This window comes from Arctopsyche grandis, chromosome 3, assembly GCF_051622035.1.
Source record: "Arctopsyche grandis isolate Sample6627 chromosome 3, ASM5162203v2, whole genome shotgun sequence".
NCBI classification, from domain to species: domain Eukaryota; kingdom Metazoa; phylum Arthropoda; class Insecta; order Trichoptera; family Hydropsychidae; genus Arctopsyche; species Arctopsyche grandis.
This window is the reverse complement of record NC_135357.1, coordinates 7,401,921-7,416,861: the sequence shown is the minus strand read 5'-3', so window position 1 is coordinate 7,416,861 and position 14,941 is coordinate 7,401,921.

Here is a 14,941-nt window from a genome sequence, read left to right as displayed (position 1 = left end):
GATAGGTATAAAAAAACAAAAAGTAAATAAATAATATATGTAACATCCGAGTCCAATAATAGATTTTTACAAAAATGAAAAAGATAAATATAAGGAAAACAAATTAAAAAGTAAAGAATAAAGGCATGACAAAATATGTAGTACGTTGCATAATTAAACTATAGTATTAAAATATTTGGAAAAGGTTATAAGATACTGTACTGTGTGACGTGCTTGTGCCTCCCTTGAAATGTTTTGGAGAATTCGTATCAACTGATTATTTTGAAAAATTGAAATCAATATGTTTGGTAAACTTGTTGTACCATCCTGTATTTTTTTTTTGCAAATGTTTGTTGTGTGTTTTGGATAGAGTAGGGCGCGGTCGAGCGTGCCACGTTCAATCCCGTGTTTGCACGAAATCGATCCCGAGATTTATCGGCTTATATGGCGTCTCCGGTGCACAAGACATTGCCCGCAGGATTTACAGGATACGTCCTGCGAACGTGGAATGGCTTTTGTCAGGACTTGGCCTACGTGGCTTCGACGCGTCGAGGTTTAATAGACGAGGAAAACCGACGGTCGCTTTCCCGAGGATCAACGCGCAAAATTGAATCGGAGACACATTGAAATAGCCGGAAATTATTGGGAAACTGTTGGAGTTGGACCGCACATTCAGTTAGAGGCGAGGGGTGGAGAAGGGGGAGGAAACGAAAATTCATTACGTCTTAGTCATACGTGTTGGGAAAGCAATTTTCGCCGAATGTAAATTCGAGGCACGTTTGCGCGTAAAATACATAAAGCGTCGCGAATAAAAAAAATAATGATAAAAAAAGTAAACCCGATGCCTAGAATACGTACGAATTTATTTACGGACGTATATTTTGGCGAAATAAATAAATAAAAACTGATTGAAACATTTTCCGCCGGGAAAACGTTTCGATGCATAATAATACCAGACATTTCAGTTAACTGTGCTGGAACTGCTTTGATTGTGGAATCGAATTAAACGAATAAAAAATAAATAAAATGCAGAATCACTTGTGCAATTGATTTGATAATCATTTCGATTGATATTTTATAATTATCGGTATGTACATAATAAGTACATAGATAATCATTTCGAATTTTAAATTTAATGAATCTGCCATTTTCATTTAACTTTTTTTGATGTTATGGCACATTGTTGTGGTATCAAATGAATAAATCATTCAAATTTTATACAATACTAAAGATACACGACAAAAAATCATTACTATACTCAAATTATTCACAGACCACTACAAAACTGAAGCTATAATTATAAAATCGGTCATAAAAAAGCAACTTCGATTCAACTTGAGAAAGTACCTCTTAATAATTACTTTGTATACAGAAGTTGCATATTAAGATTTATTATTTTGTTTTAAAGAAAATCTATGTTCATATATGCAAGTTGTATATTTATGATTTGCATCAAAATAAGTTGCTTCAATATGAATTGCAATACAAGTTGCATACATATATGTATGAGATGCATCATCGTAAGCTATATATGTAAACTCCCACACTTCTACTTCTTATGGGTATCTTTATAAAAGCTCATTTATACCAGCACAATTCATGCCGGTAACTGCACGTATACAGCAGTACGAAAAATATTGCGCCGTATTGTCTCGCTCTGTAATGTACATATATATGTATATAAGCCGATTTTGCTTTGCACTAGTCCAAAACAAGTGTAAATGTGCCGAAAACTTGCGGTGCTGTATAGTATGAACAGTATTTTCCGTGCAGTGCTGTGCTGTTTTGTTCCGATCTGTGACGTGCAGTGCTGGATAATATAAACAGACCTTAAATCGAAAATTCTAGCGTGTTTTAATATACATTTTGAAAAGTTTTATTAAGTGGGTCAGAATTTAAATAGTATTTATTTTATAATCTTGCGAAATAGTTGGGAAACCACTATAGTACATACATATATTATAATGCATTGAATTAATAATTGATTTGTACCACTATCTACATTTTATAAATGTTTTATTTATCTATACTTTTTACTTATAACCTACATATATTTTTAAATATATTTGAATAGATAAAAGAACATACATTTTCCATTTCATATGTAATTTTATCCTTACCGAGAATATTGATATCTTACAATATTAAAACCTACGCAACTTCTCTATATAAACCCGTCACCGTCCCACACTCCATACCGGTTTTGAGGCGGGGGTGCTATTTTTTTTCAATTTTCTGAATTATTGAGTAGTTATTTACCCCACGGTTGCCAACCTTAACGAGCTCGCTAAATTTTTATTGACATCGGGGGTCCGTTCCGGGGGTTCGTGACCCGATTAGGGCGCGCGCTTATTATTATTGTTATATTAAGGGTTGGTTGTGACGCGGGCCTAATCTGGGGTGTCCCGAATTCGGGACACGTTCGAGACACGTCACCCTAACGGGAATTTGAAACAAGCACTGCCTGTTGGAAAACTGAGGGGAGGAATGGGAGGGTTGATTATTTATCGGGACGGGGCGAGCGACGATTGAAACGGGTGGACAGGTCTATTGAAATTTTCACGTTGTATTTTCACAAAAATGTCCAAAAGTTTTAACGATGCGTAATTTGAACGAGGTCGAAATTTGTTTTGATTTTTAAAATGTGTACGCTCTGAGTTTTTATGAGATTGATGTACGAAATGGTCAAATTGCGTGCTTATTCGGAATTGATATTGATTGAGATTTTCTCAACCCATGGGTTTGATTCCATGGGTTGACCTCGTTTGAAAATAATTCCTAGTACTATCCGTTGTGCTGCTGGTCAAATTTGGATATTTGTGACTCCAATTCGATCTTTTTCTATCGTAATTCGCCAATTTATCTGATTTCACTGTTGAAACAGTTCCTTAACATATTGGCAAAAACCATCCTACCCACTACGTCACCACTATTTGAATATTATTTCAAAATTTATAATCTAAAAAATGTACATATGTACAAGTTAACTACCAATTATGCCATTCAGGGGCAACCTAAAGACGGCAACTTGGGAAAATATAAAATAGGGTCCATCGGCTATGACACCTTTCCCAAAGTACATATATGTAAATAAATTAAATTAATAAATAAATTAAAGATATTTATTTTCATTATCAATTATTTAAACTAAAATAAAGAAAAATTTTTGAACTCACTTTATTATGAATTAACTAATGTATTTGATAAACTTTAACTTACAACTCAAATATTGATATGGAAATCAGTAAACAAAAAACATCCGATTTGAATCGAATCTACATATTTATACATATGTACATATATTGGTTTCCAGATAAAATATTTATACAACCTTATCAATTTTCAGTCAAATTTTATATTTATTTATGGCAGATCATATTCATATCGGCGCTCGTTGAACCATTTTATCATCACTTATTTACAATGACTATGTATTTTGTATTATACTGCAAATTCTTTAACCATAGTCGATTACACCTACATATAATACGAACGTCGCACAGAGTGGTATTTGGTCTGAAAACCCGGCCAACAATATTTTTTTACGTATTTTAGCAAGAAAATAACTTTCTGTACTATTACATGCGAGATATTGACGATTGTAAACAATCTTAAAATTGTTGATAATTTTTCGAAATTCCTTTAAGTTTTGCAGGAGGGCACTTTGTAAAAGTTAATAGTTTTTTTCTTCTCAATCTTTGAATTTCTGAATAAAAAGCCTTTCGGTGCTTCCTCTTAGTATATCATGTAGATGCTTTCGGGTCATAGACATGACAGAATCCTCAGAAACCGTAATATAAATAAAGAATGAAAATAAGTAAAAAAAAAAAATGGAGTTCCAAATAGAGATTTCAATTGTGTCCGCTAGGTTTATAGTGAAATAATATCGTAATTAACATGATTAAAAATTCAAAAACTTTAGGGTAGGAGTTTTTTAAATTTCAAAAACATTAGCATGTAAGCTTATTTAGTTCCGCCCCCCACTCGATTTTAATTGTTAAAACACCCATAACTTTATCTTTTTCACACTATATCTTATAAATTTGTATTATAGGCTCACATTATCTGTCATATTTATTTTTACTTTACTAATGGGTTATATAATGATTGATAAAAATATGTTTATACATATAAAATGATTGGCCAATTCTGTGTATTCGCCAAGGCGCCGATTTCAGCGACACTTTTTTGACGTTTCTCTTTACGATCTCGCCTATCTGTGTTTTCAACTCTCTGATTTCGATTTTCTGGCTTGATTTTGGACTGAGAGCGTCTATTCCGACGACGTCTGAGAGCGTCTATTCGGAAACGGGAAAAACGGGAATGAGTGTCATTGCAATGCAATAATTTCAAATGTGTTCGCTGTCTGCGTTTTTCTGACAAATGGGAACGGGAACGGGAATTGCATGCGTTATTGTGACATTGCAACGCATGCCGGGTTCAGCTAGTTTTGTAATAAAACTCGCGAGGTATGTATAAAAAAAATGTATCCAAAACAGGCCCAGATACTAGTTTGAGTAATTGTGTCATCGATTTCGTTTGACAGTCATCGGCGAATACATAATCTAAAATTTGTAAATCGATCTGTTTCTACAGTTTCTGATTACTTTGATCAGTTTCAATTTTCTCCAGCAAAAAAAAAAAGGTATTTTTAGTACTAAGTTAAAAAATAGTTTATTTATTTCCCCGTAAGCTGATAAGCTAAAAGACGACAGACGTAGACCCAGTATGTGCCACTCTATCTAGGCAGCCGACTCAGAGCTAGGATTAATGCAGGTTTGTCTTTCCTTCCATGTCTGAAAGTTGTTCCGTTCGAAGGATGTTTACGTGTTGTTATGCCTATCATCCTGACGACAACAGCACTTAACCACCCCACCACCCACCCACCCACCGATCTTCACATACACACAGCATCCATACCTCCATATCCGCGGCTAAGTGATTTTGTCTTGCCGAGACGTCGTGCGTTCCTCGAAAGTCGACATAATTTAATAAAACCATTTTAGTCGGAAACGACCGATATAGAAAAGCCTTTGGTTCACAAAATCCGCCCACGCTGAAAATGTCTGAAACGTTTTGCACGTCAAATTCAATCAAATTAAACGCGCTGAAATCATGGGAGAATTGCCTCGAAAGGCCGTATGGAGTTCGCATTTAATTACGTTGCGATTCCTATAATATTATTACATTCATAGTGTTGAAACATTATGAATGTGAAAGTATGAAACGTTTTAAGGGCTGTTTACACTATCCAGTTTACGTGCAGAGACGTCAACGGTTCCACGACATAAGGTCCAAAGCTATAAGATCCAACGACAAGGGCACCACGAAAGAAGATCCACCCGTTAGAATGCCCACCTGCTAAGTGATCCAGACAATAAAAAGCCCAGATGATAAAACGTCCAACCGAAAATCGTCCAACCTGTTAAAGGTCCAGCCACAAAAAGTCAGCAAAAAATATCCGGTGGGCATTCTAATGGGTGGATCTTCTTTCGTGGTGCCCTTGTCATTGGATCTTATAGCTTTGGAACTTATGTCGTAACACAGACGTCAACAGCTAGACACATCTCAGCACATTTTTTTCATGCTTATTATAAGCAAATCCACGCATTCGTATACTTAATAAAACTCATTTTTCAAGATTTTATTCTTTATTCAACTCTTTTTTATTGATTAATTAATTATTTACTATTTAAAACTATTTGTATATGCATATATTTTATTTATCATCATATTTTATTTATTTATTTTATCATTAATTTATATTATCTATATATTATTTATATGGACAATGGGGCTTGAAATATTCTCCCAATTGTCTCAAATAAAAAGTTATTATTATTATTTAGTCTAACCGATTATCGGGTTACTTTATGAGAAGAATTGCAGTAAAACCGGTTGCCATTATATTCCGGTTAATTGGAAACCCTACTCTACATATACATACTGATTGATGTCGGTCTTCAACTTCATATCCAAATCATATTCAGGAACAAACTCGCAATATGTGAAGTTACGGTTGAACTATTAAACTATATGTACACTATGAATTTAATTTGAAACATTCCTTACCAGGTGAGTTCATGAAAATTTTCATCGGAAAAACGGGAAAAGTTTCCCTCGAAAGCGCGCTCTGTTACGTGGAAAAGTTTGAACAGAAAGTACATACCTACCCACAATATACGCGTACTCTCGGTACACCTTATTAACGCTTCACATTCCGGTTCCATTGTCTCGACGATGAGCTTCATTTGTTGTTTACCACAACATTTGGGTATGTGTGGTTAAAGTTTACGCTCAGAAATTGAATTACAAAAGCTGGGCGGCTCTTTTCTGTCGGTTCTTCTCTCTACGTATTCACAAAACTTCAGTATCCTGTCACAATGTACGCACGCCACTGTGTAATTATGTATTTTAGAAATAGTTCACTTAATTTCAAGCATCGCCCATCTATAAATGCATCCTATCGAATATATTTTACTAATTTTATCTTACATATAGACTTTTGAGATACATTCCTCTTCTTTCCTGTCGTTTTCTTCATGTCAGAGGGTCTTAACTTTCCCATCTTCTGAGTTCCATCATGGTCCTCCAGCCCTCTCGACATCCCACATCTTGCAGTTATTCAACTAGTTTTACCAGTGGCAACCCTAACCTGGTCACCATCTTTTTGGGGATCTTCCTCTTCCTCTGCTTCCCGCGTCACTTCCCAGAACGACCAATTTTTTCAGGTTGGTTTCACCTCGCCATGGACCTGGTTTCACCTCACCATGTACCCAAAGAACTGGATGAAAACTGGCTTTTTGTCATGCCAGTCTGCTTGTTTTATTTTATTCTCACATTCTCCGTCACCCCACATAGACGGCGTGGACTCCTAAACCAGCAGTGTGGACTAGTGGTTAGCATATTATGCTTTCGAGCAGAGTGGTCACAAGTTTGAGTGCCACTAGAGTCCCGCTGCTGGCCAAACCTTGGTTCACTGGTTTACTGGTGTTTAATTCGATCGTTTCTTATCAGAGTTTGGCATTTTTTCTGATTTTCATGAAACGGTTCCTGTAAAAATTGGCATCTCCTTGCTAATCTCAAGTTATTTAGCGTCTTGACGTTCGCCAATTTGATTATAAAATGCTGCAAAAATTTCTCCATACATATATCACTGTGTGTGTTTGTATGAATTCGCATTGTATAAAATGCTTATGTATATTGACTGTATTGATTGGTTTTATTGTTTCTGCATGAGTGTACTCGTCGCTTTGGAGCGATCTATAAAGACGAGTATTCATGTTCTATGAAATAAAAATAAAATAACATTGAGGTAAATTCTTTCCGGTCCGGTCCGGTCGTTTTCCTCATGTCTAATGGTCGTGACTTTCCTGTCTTTTCATAATGCACCCCGATATGTTACTCCAAGCCTCTCGACACCCCGTAGTATGCAGTGACTCGAGATACATAAAAACCCAACAAACCTTTTACATTCACATCATATTTCCACTAATATGATTAGCAACTAAAGAATCATAGTCGTCGTCATGACTTCTTAAATTGCTGATTCATCTAAGCCAAGGGTTCCCAACCGGTCGATCGCGATCGAACAAGCGCGTGGTGATTAAGTGGTTAATGGGTTTCATAAAATTGGCAGTTTCTCATCATCACATGAATAAAAATAATGTATAAAGTCTAGCAAAAACCATCGCAATGATTTATCCAATGGATGTGCAAAATTTAGAATACAGCTAATTGAATTTGCAAAATGACATTACGTTGACATAATTGAAATTTCCTTATAAATGGACTGTATTGGATCAAGAAAAGTACTCATATTTACAGAACGTTTATGACATACATGTTTATAGAAAGAATTACTAAAATTTTAAAAATATTTTGATATTTTGCCTTTTTCTAACTAAAAACAAAAAACTATAAGAATTATTACAAATTTAATTTGTAAATTTAAATTGATAAACCTTTAAAATCTACATGAAAAGTAGCTCCCAAAATAAAAAAATGTTAAGTAGCCTCGATCATATCGTTTCCAACAATATGTCTATCGCTATAGTTCATCAACTTGTCTGCTTATAGATAAAGCTTTTTTCACAACACAGTACAATCGGTTAGATGATTCTTAATTAATTTGTAATTAACTAGCTGAACCCGGCATGCATTGCAATGCCACAATATCGCATGCAATTCCCGTTCTCGTTCCCGTTCCCGTTCCCATTTGTCGGAAAAACGCAGGCAGCGAACACATTTGAAATTATTGCGTTGCAATGACACTCATTCCCGTTTTTTCCGTTTTTGTTCCCGTTTTTCCCCGTTTTTTTTCACAGTAATCTTCCCGGACATGCATACAACAAATTCTGAAAGTTCCATCGTAATCGGTTTAGTGGTTTAGGAGCCTATTCGAGACACACACACACTGACATTCATTTTATATACATATATAGATTTAACTTAATTTGTATTTGATACAATAACTATGTAGGTTTTCAGAATGTTATCTGTAAATTGATTTGTCGAGAGATCTATCTGCTGACAAACCTTTAGTTGTATAACAGCTTCTATAACCTACATATATATGCATCATGTACATATTCGAACATTTAATTTAGCCATGCCGTGTCTCAAATGAACAGTAGGGAATGCGAGCATATTGTAGTGAAATATTTTTGGAATATTCGCACGTCAAACGACATTTTTCCCGTATCAAAAACCGGTAAGCTTGTGCGCATTTCGCTTCCGTGCGATTGCACGTGCTACAGCTTCATTATGAAATATGCACGAAATGTGCGCTTTATAGGCACTGGTAACATTGATAAAGTGCAAGCATTAGCAAAAGTGGAAGTCACATTTAGCGATAAGGGCACCCCCTTGGCCCTAATGCGTTCGCATGAATATGAAGTTGAACCATCAACGCCCGATAAAGCCACCTTCTACTTACATAGATACTCTTACCTTCATATATGTATATATGTATAGTACATATGTAAGTACATCATAATATGTACCTACAATGCATAGGCAAAATGTCGGTCGCATTCTATTCACATTTCATTATCACAACATAAATGTAAGTGTTAGTATATGTACATAACTTCATGTGTAAAATGTGTGCTTTTTTCAATGGGTGTCTGGAGTTTACTGAAAGGGAGGGAAATTATATGAGAAAATTTATTTATAGTTATAACATGCAAGGCGGAAAATCATCTACCCAGATATCTCTTAATCTTGGACCTTTTCATTTGTAAACTTACAGACAAACTTAGTTTCTTATATGCTTTTTATAAACTTCACTCTGTTAGTTCAATGACATTTCTATCTGATTTTAAACCACTTCCACTCTTCAGATCGCTTTGATATCTTAGCGACATATGGGGGCTAACTAGCATTGAAGTAAGCTAATGTCTCCGACATGAAGCTAGAGAATTTAAATCATTAACAAACTCGTTAAACTTTACATCAACATCTTGTGCTAGATCAGGGCGATGACAGCTAGCTATACATACGACTCTTTCTGCTACCCCTTTGCAAATCATTAAAACAGTGGTAAAGTTACTTTTTTCACTCTCATTTATTCATACTATTTTAATACTGAAAATTGGTTCAAGCTGACGCGCCTTTTTCTTGGTCTCTCATCTTGAGAATGGCCTCAAAGTGAGGCACGTGCCCTTTTACAAACATTTGTGACGCCCTGCAACCACTTAGTAGCCGGAAGAGAACATTTTTAAAAATACGATAAAGATATTTTACAATAATAAGTTTAAGTTAAAAAAAAATTGATTACTGGAGCTATTTAAAATTGATTATCAAATACTGAATGAAAATCACCAATAAAAATTTAAAATAATTTTTTTATCATCAGTTATTGACATAAAAATAAAATCCATAGATGTCTATGGATTAATTCATTAATTAATTAATTGCTAATTTCGTGTTCTACAGTCATTCTTCAGCGATTTATGTAATAAAAATGCTGCAATGTTTGTAATTGACCAGGGAGGTGCAATACAGTTACCTGTTAAGCCTTCCCGGTATATATATATATATATATATATATATATATATATATATATATATATATATATATATATATATATATGTACATAGGTATATCTACGTAAAATAAAATACATACCTACATATGTACCTTTATATGTATGTATGTACATAGTTGTCCCGACCAAAAAAAAGCCGTGAATACGCCACTGTATCGAAACGTTCCAAATTCACAACAAATCGTCGAAATGTATAATAACTCATTCAGGGATAAAACGTCGCGTGCCCTTCTATATACATTATTTTTGTTTTTTTTAATGAAACGCCCGTCATCCGCCAAATTTACGAGCGTCCACGTTTGTATGTACAACGAGCTCGTATTATGAATATGCTTTTTGGGGTGTACGAGTGAGAGTGTGTGTTCCGCAGTCAGATTTTTCACATTCCCCATGTGAAATATGCGCGGGCCTCTTACACTCGCTTTTCCATTTTCTCTCTCATGGTGGTGGCTAATGGGAAAATATCGATAGTTGTTCGCGCGCGAATATGCACGTACGTGAAAAAATGCGAGCATAAATCAACTCGAATATTCTATATTCCACTTTACGTACATATGTATGTACTTGCTTTGCTGCAAGAAGAATTGAAATGGTTATTCGGTGTAGGACTTGAGAATTTACAGTGCAATTCGAAACTATGCATTTAAAATTTTCCCCAAGCTTGGATTACGGTCCGTTTATACTATCCAGCTGCACAACGCTACACGAAAAAGACTACTTCTATTCATACTATACAACACCTCCCGTTTTTCTTCACGTTCACATACATATGTTTTGGATGAGTGCAAGTTAAAATCAGCTAACATATACATATATTACAAGGCGTGATGATACGGCGCAATATTGCTTGCATCGTATCGTCGAGTCTATAGGTATATTGTCATAATATTTCATCTTCAAAAATATTCATATGACAGCACTTTCGTTAGTACGGGTGCACTCGCTACTACGGCATCATATCAAGCCTGAATATTGACCAAAATAAACCGGCTGTATAATATGGATAAATCGTATCAGATAATACTAGGGATTGCAATACTGGTATACCAGTTTACCGGTAAATCGGCAAAATTTCGCCATCGGTAAATACCGGTAAATTTTAAAATTGACCGATAAGGGCCGGAAACTATTTCATCAAGAATTAAGTACATATAAATGGCATGGTGTATAAATTGTATGGAAATTTCAAATTGATAAATTTGAACAAAGACAAAAGAAAACCAAATCGAAATAAATGCTTTCAGACGGTTTTTCAATCGTTATGGTACAACTATCAAATGATACAAATTAAAAATTTTAAATAAAATATTTAATTTATTTATTATTACGTATTTATTTAAATGTATTTATATGACGAAGTCCACCTGAGATTTATTTTTGATATTTACGATTCAGTCTAGATTAACGTTTTTATGAAAAGTAACCACACACTATTTTTTAATGTACCAAAAAAAATTTCGTTTACCGGTAAATACCGGAATAAAATCTTTTACCGTTTACCGGTTTATTATATTGGACGGTAAATTGCAATCCCTTGATACTACTTTATCGGATACTCCACCTATGCACATACATATGTACTTTTTTTTAATGTTGTTTACGTTCAGTCGCCGGTTTCAGCTAACCCGGTATAACCGAATTTATGCACATACATATGTACCTATAGATACATCTGGTCGATTTTTTTATGAATAGTTTTATTAAAAGTATTTATCAAATCTTCCATAACGATCGTTCAAATTGAATTTTTTACATTCAAATATTTTTTTATTTACATATAATCTAATCGGTCTCCGTGACGAGCCGGAATGTTAAATTACAGAAAACGCAAATATCGGAAGGCAAAGATCGAAAATCGAAAGATCTTAAGTCGAAAGATCAAAAAAAAGGGTGCATGGTAAACGGTACATACTCACTTAATTTACGCGAGCAGGATACAACAGAAACAAGAGGAACAGGCTTTTCCTCCCGTATTAATGTGCGCGCGCAGAATACGGGAGGAAAAGCCTGTTCCTGTTGTTGTTGTTGTACCCCGCTCGCGCAAATTAAGTGAGTATGTACGTGAGTATGTACCGTTTACCATGCACCCTTTGTTTTTTGATCTTTCGACTTAAAATCTTTCGATTTTCGATCTTTGCCTTCCGATATTTGTGTTTTCTGTAATTTAACATTCTGGCTCGTCACGTAGACCCAATCTAATATATGTATATATGTATAATTTAGAAAGAGACTTTGTATGTTTGTTTGGTTCGTAAAATCCGTGACGTCATCGAACAAATAAATATTCAAATAAATTTAATCAAATGTTTACTATTAGATTTGCTATGCTTAAGCGGTTTATATTACGAATACAAAGTGAAGCCAGGTAAAACCACTAGTATTATATAAAAGAAACATCCAGTTTGACATATGTACATAAATCAAAATTTATTATTAAATTTTTATTAATGTTCAACCTTGTTTTCAGTATTATATTTTAGTATGTGTATACATACTATCTTACATGTATGTATGTACGTATACTGGATGTTTTTGTTTCGGCTTTCTTCGGCAATTAGTCGGTACACATTGGCGGAAAAACAAAGTTGTTTTGACGTCAGTCTGAAGCTTTCAACGGAGACTGCTTCGCATAAAATCATGTTCATCTACTCGTAATTAAGTCGATGCGAAATTTACGTTGTATATATAATTTGGTAAGATTCGCGGAGGTCGTGGACCAAACCGGGTGAATAATCTGTCGTCTCCGATGTGTCGAAAGGCGTCGGGGAAACTTTTTTGATGAAATTTACGACCCCACTGTCAGAAGTGTTTTAATTGGTACGTAGGCAGTTTGTCCGAATCGGCGTTTAAGACTCTTTCAAAACAAAGTCATTATCCTTGATTTATGCGCGAAAATTCGAAAAAGGAAAGTGTACACGTGCAAGCCGGCCGACCTTTGCGATTTATAGATTTTCGCGCACGTGGAAAACTCGACAGATGTTGAGAGAGTTATCGTACTTTTTTCTATTTTTTTCTTTTAGTTTTGAACCAAAATATAATACAACTATAAATTAATAAATATTATTATTATATAGAAGTATTCCATTGGCAATTTTATAATAATCAATTATTTTTAAGGTTATATTTTAATGTACATATTATTATTATTTTAATCAATTACTTTGTAAACAGTCAATTATAAATCAGCATGTGCTTTCGAAAATATTTTCAGCATACTTTTTTTTAATTAAATTAATCATGTACACTCGTCTGATCACTCCAATGCGACGAGTGTACTATATATATCAAAAAACACACCAAATTATATCATCATCATCATCATCATCATTTACAGCCATTCGCCATCCACTGCAGGATAAAGGCCTCTCCAACACGCTTCCACTCGTCTCTGTTTTGCGCAACACTCATCCATCTCATTCCGCACATTTTCCTAATTTCGTTCACCCATCTTCCTTGCGGTCTTCCTTTTACTCTTTTGCCTTCTCTCGGGTACCATTCAAGCACTTCTTTTGTCCACCTTTCGTCCATCCTCCTAGCTACGTGACCCGCCCATTGCCATTTCAATCCACTACCCTTGTCATATTTCTCACCCACGTGTTCCGCTTCCTGTCTTTCCTCGTTATGCCAAGCATACAGCGTTCCATACTTCTTTGAGTGCATTGGATTTTATTTTGCATCTTGGCGTTCAGTGTCCAAGTTTCACATCCATACGTCATCACTGGCAAAACGCTTTGATCAAAGATCCTTTTCTTCAGGCAGAGTGGCATTTTTGATTTAAAAACAGCATTCATCCGTCCAAATGCACTGCACCCTAATTTCATACGTCTCTTTATCTCTTCATTTTTACTACCAGACATGTCAATTATTTGACCTAAATATAAATAATTATTTACTACTTCTACTGGTTTATCATCTAAGGGGATGCTATCAGGCATGCAATAGCTATTGAACATTAGTTTAGTCTTATCTACGTTAATTTTTAATCCTACTTTTCTACTTTCCCTGTCCAGCTGTGTTAGTCTGATAAGTAGGTCAGCTGAATCACGAGCTACTAAAACTATATCGTCTGCGAACCGAAGGTGACTCAAAAAGCGACCATTGATGCTTACTCCGGCTGTATCCCAATCCAATTTCCTGAAAACTCCCTCAAGCACCGCATTGAATAACTTGGGCGAGATTGTATCTCCTTGTCTTACTCCTTTTCCTATGCTAAATCTATCTGTACCTGAAAAAATTTTAACCGAAGCTGTGGCATTCTTATATATTGCAGCTAACAGTCCCACATAGGGTTCCGGCACTCCCTGTGTTTTTAGAGCGTTAAGTACTGCATTATGACTAACTGTATCGAAGGCTTTCTCATAATCGACGAAACCTAGGCACAATGGCCATTGATATTCGTTGGCGCGCTCGATTAGTTCGCCAACTACTTGGAGGTGGTCCATTGTGCTGAAATTTGCCCTAAACCCTGCCTGCTCTATAGGTTGGTTCTCGTCGAGGATATTCTTCAGCCTTTCTGTAATAACCTTCGTGAAGAGCTTGTAGACCGCTGAAAGTAGACTAATGGGTCGGTAGTTCTTGATATCGCTTTTGTCGCCTTTTTTGTGTATTAAAATGATAGTTGCGTTATTCCATCCTTCTGGTATAGCTTGGTTCTGGATGCATTTGCTGAAAAGCCTAGCTAAGATATTAATTAGGGGGGGGCCGCCACATTTTAGTAAGTCAATGGGAATATTATCTTCCCCTGGGGTTTTACCGTTCTTTGCAGTTTTTAGCGCGGCCTCTACTTCGCTAGGCAATACTGCAGGAACCCTTTGGCCGTGTGTCGATTCCAGAGCGGGGAATTGGCCGTTGTCGTTCTCGTATAGTTTTGCATAGAACAATTTAAACACATAATTATTAAATATTTTTAC